This window comes from Scylla paramamosain, chromosome 38, assembly GCF_035594125.1.
Source record: "Scylla paramamosain isolate STU-SP2022 chromosome 38, ASM3559412v1, whole genome shotgun sequence".
Taxonomy (NCBI): domain Eukaryota; kingdom Metazoa; phylum Arthropoda; class Malacostraca; order Decapoda; family Portunidae; genus Scylla; species Scylla paramamosain.
This window is the reverse complement of record NC_087188.1, coordinates 7,278,735-7,288,734: the sequence shown is the minus strand read 5'-3', so window position 1 is coordinate 7,288,734 and position 10,000 is coordinate 7,278,735.

Here is a 10,000-nt window from a genome sequence, read left to right as displayed (position 1 = left end):
AATGTCTCAGCTGAGCCATTAATGTGTCAGGTGAGCCATTAATGTCTCAGCTGAGCCACACATTTCACTCACGTGTTCTAAAATCTTGTTATTGTAATTTCCATGTGCATACAAGTTGATTCAGCATTTATCAGTATACTTTTTACGGAATTATTCATAGAAATGCTCTTATTTTGCCTTGATAATTTCGAGAAAGAAATAGTAAAAATTCATATTCTATTGACATCGGCAGGTATAGTCACCAGTTTTTTTTTAAATACAGCACAGCACAGCACAGCACAGTACAAGTCTATAAACTATTTTATTTACACACTCAAAGATATAAGAAATACCGTGGTACTACTTAATGTGGTAAAACGTACTCAGTGACTTCGGGATAAATGGATACAGTAATCTTATGCAGCGATTCTGTCAGAATCCACTCTCCCAGAAGCCACTGTCATGACGAGAGTGATCGCAATAACAAACTTCTCCTCCCAGATGTCACGAAGATTTGCTGCCGTGCCATCAGCGTGCTGTGCACCTCTTTGCTCAAGTAGAGGTGGTGGCTGTAAATTCCTTCGTGATGCTGAGCTGACGAAGCGGTGCATAGCTGCTGTTAGGAGAGACAGTGGCGTCCAGTGGCAGCCGGCCGTGTGTGTCACAGCCACTTCACGGAGGACGACTGTGTTGTTGCCACTGCTCCAGGTGGGTTACGTTGAAGGTTCTGCAGGCCGTGTCAAGGGCTGGGCTAGGCCGTGCTGTCACACCGCCAGCGGGCTGCAGAACACGTGTTGTTTCGCCAAGTCACTCGAGTTGCCGATTTCCTATTAAAGATTTTTTTTCTTATATTTCTAAGTTGCTCTGTGCTATCTAGTGTTTTCATTGGCACACACATATTGCCTGTGATTTATGGTGTCTCCATTAATACGTTTCATATGTAGAGTGTACATACGACCTAAAATCGCTAATATTCCATACGAGTCAGAAAAGCAACTCTACTGTTGGTTCTCATGGCTGCTGTTCAGTTTAACCTGTGTTACTACTCAGAAGAAATGGTGAAATTTCTCAATACATTAAATGCATTAATATGTATGTGGAGTGGTTCCATTAAAAATGAATAAATAGAAAAATTGAAATTGTAACTTGTGGCTCACTGGTGCCGCCTGGTGACGGCCACTTCTCAGGAACTCTCCACTGAAGACCGTATTCTAAATCGTTTGAACATCTCATGTCATTACTTCCATCAGGTTGTGTTCTGAACAATATGAGAGTTTTCAATGGCGTTTTCATTATCAAACACTTTAATATACACTGATGGGAGTCAATGATATGTTCTAGTGCGGTATCGTGATTCTACTCATTTTAGCACGCTCTTGCACAAATTCTTGTAAATTTCAAGGGAGTATTCATAACTGGAAAGCTTAACAGACTCTCATGGGAGTCAGTGGAGATTTCAAGGGTTTTTATGGAGGCTGTTTAAGACTTCAATGGCGTTTTCATTATTGTAATTGTAGTTTGATATGCTCCCATGAAAGTTATTGGAGTTTTCGTACTCTTAGTGATAGTTTAATGAAGACTGTGCATCACAGGAGACAGAGTTGATAATCATGTGTGCTTGCACGGCCTAGGCTATCAAGGGCATCACAGGCGGGGTCCGCTAGACACGTCCATTCGTTTTCTGTTGAGGAGCGGAAAGAGACAAAACAGTTTTCAGACGCGCTTCCTTTATCTTCGTCCCTTATGGCGTCTCCTTTTAATCGTGATTCCCCTGCTGCACTAAGTAATGCAAAGTCAGAGATGCAAGTAGGACAGTGTGTTCGTAAAGATGAAGGCTGCCCCATCACCTGTGTGTCCTCGCTGTCCTGACAGACGAGCGATAACTTGTACTCACCGTCACAGCATATATAGTGGCCAGGGGGTCCCAGAGGGTGTTCACACTGGGTGTTGCAGGTGCGGCCCGCGTCACTGGAGGTGACACACGCCGCCGCCATCACCACCGCCAGCAAGCACAGGCCGCGATGCTGACACCAAAGAATAAAATTATTTCCATCATCATAATGTTCAGTCATAAATATTATTTTAAGATTTGTTGATTTTTTTTTCTTTTCTTTTTTGCTGGATGTACTGGAGGACGTGTGTGTGTTTGTGTGTGTGTGTGTGTGTGTGTGTGTGTGTGTGTGTGTGTGTGTGTGTGTGTGTGTGTGTGTGTGTGTGTGTGTGTGTGTGTGTGTATTACGCATCCACGTTCGGCTGTCTACTGGTGTGTCGCGGCAGCCATGCAGCTTCTCTCCTTCGGTCAGAGATCTGGGGTCAAGGTGACCTACCTGCTCATCACTGATCCTCACCACCCTTCACAATCTCATTTCCACGACTCTTTCCCATGTCTTCATTGCATGACTCAACAGCTTAATTCCTGTATAGTTACTGCAGCTTTGCACATCTCCCTTGTTCTTAAAAACTGGCACCAGCACACTTTTTCTCCACTCATCTGGCATCCTCTCGCCTTGCAAGATCCCGTTGAACTGTCTAGTCAGCCAACCCTCTGCCATCTCTCCTGAACTCCTCCATGCTTCCACTGGTATCTTATCTGGGCTTACTGCTTTACCTCCCTTCATCCTCCTCACCTCTTCTCTACTGATCCTTAGCACTTCCGGATTTAACTCTTGCATCTCCTCTAACCTTCTTTCCCTTTCATTTTCGATGTTCGCCAGATCCTCAAAATACTCCTTCCATCTTTTTAATATATTCTCTTCCCTTGTCAGTATATTTCTGTCTGCATCCTTTATCATTTTAACATGCTGCACATTCCTCCCATCCCTGTCTCTCTGTCTGGCCAGTCGGTAGAGGTCTTTCTCCCCTTCCTCAGTATCTAACTTCTCATATAACTCTTCATATGCCTTTTCCTTCGCCTTTGCCACTTCCTTCTTCGCTATACTACACATTTCCTTGTATTCCTGAAGACTTCCTTCATCACTATGTCTGTCCCAGTTTCGTTTTGTCAGCCTCTTCCTCTTTATGCTATCCTGCACTTCCTCATTCCACCACCAGGTTTCCTTGTCTTTTCTTCGTCCTGATGTCATCCCAAGTATATGTACGGTTTTCTCTCTCACCGTTTCTGAGATCTCTTCCCAAATGACGTCTTCCCTTTCTGCCAAAGCTTGGCTCACTTCCTGCTTAAATGCTGTATTGTACTCCTCCTTTAGTTATATATATATATATATATATATATATATATATATATATATATATATATATATATATATATATATATATATATATATATATATATATATATATATATATATATATATATATATATATATATATATATATATATATATATATATATATATATATATATATATATATATATATATATATATATATATATATATATATATATATATATATATATATATATATATATATATATATATATATATATATATATGATGAGGGAACCAGGCCCCGCTGACTGAGACTGCTGCCCCCATCACCTGACTTATCCTGGCCAAATCACCCCTGGCCACACCTGATGATGACAAAACCTGATGATGACTAAACGTAGGCCAAATCTTCCCTGACCACACCTGATGATGACTAAACGGAGGCCAAACCTATCCTGGCCACACCTGATGATGAACCAAACCTACCCTGGACAATCCTGACGACGACCAAACCTACCCAGACCAAATTTATCCTGGCCAAACTTGATGACGACCAAATCTACCCTGGACAGCTCTCCCCCTGGCCACACATGACTATTAATAAATTTCTCGTGGCCAGGAAAAAATGTCTTTTCTCTTTTTTTACCTTCGCTTATCTTTCTGTCTTCTAAAATCTGTATACATTCGTGCATACATTCATACATAGATATCTGTCAAGATCTAACTCCCCTCGTGATTTCTGGCATCTAGCCAAAAAATCTCCAATAACTTTGCGTCTTCTTCTTCTTTCCCTTCTTTATTTCAGCCAGATGGCACCACTGCTATCACATCTATCTCTAAACCTGAACTCTTCTTTGCTAAAAACTCTACCTTGGACGATTCAGGGCTTGTTCCTCCCTCTCTTCCACCCTCTGACTACTTCATGCTACCTATTAAAATTCTTCGCAGTGATGTTTTCCATGCCCTCGCTGGCCTAAACCTTCGGAAGGCTTATGGACCTGATGGGGTCCCTCCTATTATTCTCCGAAATTGCGCCTCCATGTTTGCACCTTGCCTAGTCAAACTCTTTCAGCTCTGTCTGTCTTGCTAGAAGTTTGCCTTCATTCAGCCTGTTCCTAAAAAGGGTGACCGTTCTAATCCCTCAAACTACCGTCCTATGGCTTTAATTTCCTGCCTATCTAAAGTTTTTTAATCTATCCTCAACAGGAATATTCTTAAACACCTATCACTTCACAACCTTCTATCTGATCGCCAGTATGGGTTCCGTCAAGGCCGCTCTACTGGTGATCTTCTGGCTTTTCTTACTGAGTCTTGGTCATCCTCTTTTAGAGATTTTGGCAAAATTTTTGCTGTTGCCTTAGACATATCAAAAGCTTTTGATAGAATCTGGCACAAAGCTTTGATTTCCAAACTACCCTCCTACGGCTTCTGTCCTTCTCTCTGTAACTTCATCTCAAGCTTCCTTTCTGACCGTTCTATTGCTGCTGTGGTAGACGGTCACTGTTCTCCTAAATTTATTAACAGTGGTGTTCCTCAGGATTCTGTTCTGTTACCAACTCTCTTCCTATTATTCATCAATGATCTTTTAAACCAAACTTCTTGTCCTATCCACTCATACGCTTATGATACCACCTTGCAATTTTCCACGTCTTTTCATAGACGTCCAACCCTTCAGGAAGTAAACATTTCACGCAGGGAAACCACAGAACGCCTGACTTCTGATCTCTCTAAAATTTTTGATTGGGACAGAGCAAACTTGGTATTGTTCGATGCCTCAAAAACTCAATTCCTCCATCTATCAACTCGACACAACCTTCCAGACAACTATCCCCTCTTCTTAAATGACACTCAACTGTCCACCTCTTCTACACTGAACATCCTCGGTCTGTCATTTTTCTTATAACCTAAACTGGAAACTTCACATCTCATCTCTAGCTAAAACAGCTTCTATGAAGTTAGATGTTCGTCAGTTTTCCTCATCCCCCCCCTTAAAGATGCTAACTCTGTACAAGGGCCTTATCCGTCCATGTATGGAGTATGCTTCACATGTCTGGGGGGATTCCACTCATACCGCTCTTTTTAGATAGGGTGGAATCAAAAGCTTTTCGTTTCATCAATTCCTCTCCTCTAACTAGAGGACCTTCTCTCTCATCGCCGCAGTGTTGCATCTCTAGTTATCTTCTACCACTATTTTCATGCTAACTGCTCTTCTGATCTTGCTAACTGCATGCCTAACCTCCTCCCGCGGCCTCGCTGCACAAGACTTTCTTCTTTCTCTCACCGCTATTCTGTCCACCTCTCTAATGCAAGAGTTAACCAGTATTCTCAATCATTCATCCCTTTCTCTGGTAAACTTTGGAACTCCCTGTTGTTTTTAAATGTTGTCGGTTACATGAGTTGGCCTACAGAAGGAAAGGAACATCACACACACACACACACACACACACACACACACACACACACACACACACACACACACACACACACACACACACACACACATAGTACGTTTAATACATTAAATTACACTGTGTGAATTGTCACAAACAGCTCTATTAGGACCAGTAGGTGTGTGTGTGTGTGTGTGTGTGTGTGTGTGAGAGAGAGAGAGAGAGAGAGAGAGAGAGAGAGAGAGAGAGAGAGAGAGAGAGAGAGAGAGAGAGAGAGAGGTGTGCTGGGTTAGACCTACTCCTACTACCTCACCTGCCAGTCACAGAAAGGTGTGGGTGGGGGGACATCGCCAGCTTAGGTGACAACAGGTATAATTTCTCTCTGCCATTAGAGACACTTAACGTGCGCCGTTTTAAGTTACAAATAACTTACATTAACGTTTCCCTTATTTCACATTAAGTAATATTTTATTTCCATTACAGATTACTAACGTCCTTTTGAATTACAGGTAACTTATATTAACGTTTCCCCTTGTCTCAGATTTTTTTTATTTTCATTAAAGATTATTAACATCATTTCTGTTTTCAGACACATTTATCAATTCCCTACACTAATAATAACCCTACAAATTACGGCAGAAAATTCACCGTGGCACCGCAGATGACCTGTATGAGTTGCTCCGGAACGTTTGGACCCACCACCTTCGCTGACAAAAATCATCTTGTTTGCACATTTTTCCAGGTAAGAAAGAAGATGTTAGAGGACGTGGAGGCAGCGCATAAAAGTATCGACGCCCTGACTGGAATTGCTGCAAGAATTTGTTTCTCAACATGGGAGCGACACAGCGCCTGCCACCTCTCTGCCTGCCCCGAGAGATCCTGACGCTACTAATGCTCCTGTTCCCACACAGGAGGATTTCCGTGCCGTCAGGAACAACGTGACCCCCAGGAGGAGGATCATACCGATCGCTACATGTCAAAACCGCTTCCAGATCCTTTCAGATACGGGAGATGATGCGGACACAGGAAGTTAGGCATGTTGGAGACTCCATCGTGAGGGGTCAACTAACTGAATTTTGTGGCAGGGCTCCCAGGACCAGGAAACGTATTTCCATTGTTTGAGCAGGCCTTCAGGACGTCATTGCTGCCGCGGAAGGGATGGCGAGTCGAGCGCCCGCCAACACTACTTACGTCATCCACGTCGGCACAAACGACGTGCAGAGGACCAGATCGGAGGAGCTCCTCGACAAGTACCAGCAGATGATAAGGACTTACAAGGATAAATCTACCAAAGTTATTGTTTCAGGCATCATCCCACGCATGCAGGCTGGCAACCGTTTCCACGGCATCGCCACCAGCCTTGTCAACCTCTTGTCGACTTTGAAACACGTGGGATAACTTTTAATATGATTCCTCCTTGTTTTCAGGTGACGGCTTACACCTCAGGTGGGTGCTGCTCGTCTTGACAGCCTGCTAGATGGCGCAATGAGGGATTTCCGTACAAAAAACGGGGATCTCATTACTCACCAAGCTAGTGCAGAGTAACCAACTTAAACGCGCAGGCATTTCTTCGCAACAAACTCAAGGTCTTCTGCGTGAACGCTCGTAGCCTTCGTAACAAATTTTCAGATCTAGAGGAAACAGCGTTCTCAGAAATCTACGCTATAATCGCCGTAACAGAATCATGGCTAAATGCAGAAGTCAGGAATTATTTAGCTGAATATAAAATTCCCAGTTACACATTTGAAAAAAGTCGAGTACAAAAAAATGTAGGCGGCATCTTATTGCACATCAAAGCCAATCTCATTCCAGTACTGCTGTCAAAACCCGTTGTCGTAAACTTAGATATTCTATTTGTATTATCAAAACATAACTACGGTACGAAACTATCATTAGCTCTTTTATACAGACCTCCAGCCCAACCAGTCCAAACTGACCGCGAAATTTAGGAACAAATTAGCGAGATAAGTGACGCACACGAGGCCGCAATCCTTGGTGACTGTAATCTACCGGTGACGAAGTGGGGCGAACCACTCACCTCGCATCACGGCCACGATCTGTATAATAACTTAAAAGAAAGCTCACTTACTCAATTTGTATAAAACCCGACACGCGAGAACCACGTGCTCGACCTCGTGCTTGCTACTGAAGATGAACTAATAGAAAATATGAATGTCGGTGAGTTCAGTAATACCGACCACCGCGCAACCACCTTTGTTATTAATTTCTTGGTTGACGAGCCAGACAAAACAGCAAAGAAAAGAATGTGACTACAGAAAAGCAAATTTTTGTAAACTCAGATCAGTAGTTAATCAGATCGACTGGATTTACTTACGTACCACCACAGACATTAATGCTCACTGGAAACTTCTCACTGATAAATACTTAAAGGTTGTGCAAGAATGCGTGTGAGAAATCGCCGTCCCACTCAAAACGTTAAGCCTGAGTAGTGGAACACACAGACAGCTGAATGCCTGTGCACCAAGAGGGACGCTCATAACGGGTTAAAATCCTTCAGTAATAACGATGAACGCACTAGATTCATAGAGTCAAGGCGTAAAGCAAAGAGGTTCATCAAACACGGCAAAAGATCCACCGACTTACACGTTGTAAGCCAAAGTAAGATGAACCCAAAGGAATTTCATAGCTTTATCAGGCAAAAGAGAGTGATCACCTCAACTATTGGACCAATTATAGATGAGAATGGAGATTTCACTAACGACGAGGAAGAAATTAGTAGCATTTTTTTACAATTTCTTTGCATCAGTTTTTACAGTAGAAGACCTCAGCGACATCCCTACGGTGCCAGCAATAATAACAGCAATGGCCTCAGTAGTGTCACCATAACAGAAAGAGGCGAGTCAAAATGTATCGATAAACCTAAAGTAGCAAGACACCCGGGCCTGATACGATCTCATCCCGTATCTTAAAAGAAGCGAAATCCGAATTAGTTAAACCTTTGACTTTATTGAAGAATAAATCCCTGCTGTGTGGTATAGTGTCTGATGAGTGGAAGCTTGCTAACGTAACTCAGATTTTTAAAGAAGGCAGCAAATCTTTACCTTGCAATTACCGGCCAATTAGCTTAACCTCAGTCGTATGCAGAATGCTAGAAACACTTATAAGAGACAAACTTTTTAATCATTTAGAGGAAAATAAACTACTTAAGAATACTCAACACGGCTTCTGAAACAAACGCTCTTGTTTGACGAACCTCCTAGATTTCTTCTACGATATTCTGAACCAGTATGACGAAAGTAAGGCGGTAGATATAATATACCTCGATTTTCAAAAGGCCTTCGACAAAGTCCCCCACAAACGTTTACTGATTAAGCTAAAATCGCATGGTATCCAAGGCGACGTGTTGAGATGGGTGCAAAACTGGTTAAACAACCGTAAACAAAGAGTACTAATAAATGTAAAAGCATCTAAGTGGACTAACGTAACCAGTGGGGTGCCACAAGGATCAGTCTTAAGACCTGTTCTCTTCCTTGCTTATATAAAATGACATACATGAGGGTGTTACCGGTATAATATCGAATTTTGCTGATGACACCAAAATAGCGAATCCCGTATTCTCTAACGAACATGCCCTAGAAATGCAGAATAATCTAGACAAATTGTCAGAGTGGAGGCAAACCGGGCAAATGAATTTTAATGCATATAAGTGCAAAGTGCTTCACATAGGGTATCGAAACGAGAACGCAAAGTATATTTTAAACGGTACCCAACTTAAAAGTGTAGACAGCGAAATTCATTTAGGAGTTACAATATCGAGTAGCTTAAAACCTAGCCAACAATGTCCACAGGTCTTAAAGAAGGCAAACAAAATAAATGTCTTAATCAGCAGATCTTTTGAATATAAATCTAAGGATACAATCCTCACTTTGTGTAGTTCGTCCCATTTTGGGACGTTGATTTCAGCCATGGTGCCCTTATTACCAGAAAGACATCGATAAATCAGAACGAGTTCAGCGTAGAGTAACAAAAATGATACCAAGCCTAACAAACAAATCATACGAAGAGCGTCTTAAACAACTAAACCTATTCCCATTAACACAAAGAAGACTAAGAGGCGTGTTTACAATCATCCAAGGCATTGCTAACATGGACCGCAGTAAATATTTCACGTTAGATTTTTCCAAATTACACGCGACAAAACGGTTGCAAAATTGTTGGGAAATCCTTCAACTCTCATGAATCAAAAAATATTTTTTTCCATCGTGTGGTTAACCTATGGCATGGGCTTCCTCAAGACGTCATTGATTGCAACACCGTACACACTTTTAAACGCCGTCTTGACAAATATTTTGACTTAGATCCGCTGCTAACAGTATTTGTTTGTTAGAGATTAACTTCCTTGTCTCCAGGAAATAGGGGCACCTCACTTAATCTATTATCTTCCTTTCCTATAAAATTTCCTTCGGATTTTTCCTTCTCTAACCCCGCAAGGTATTTATT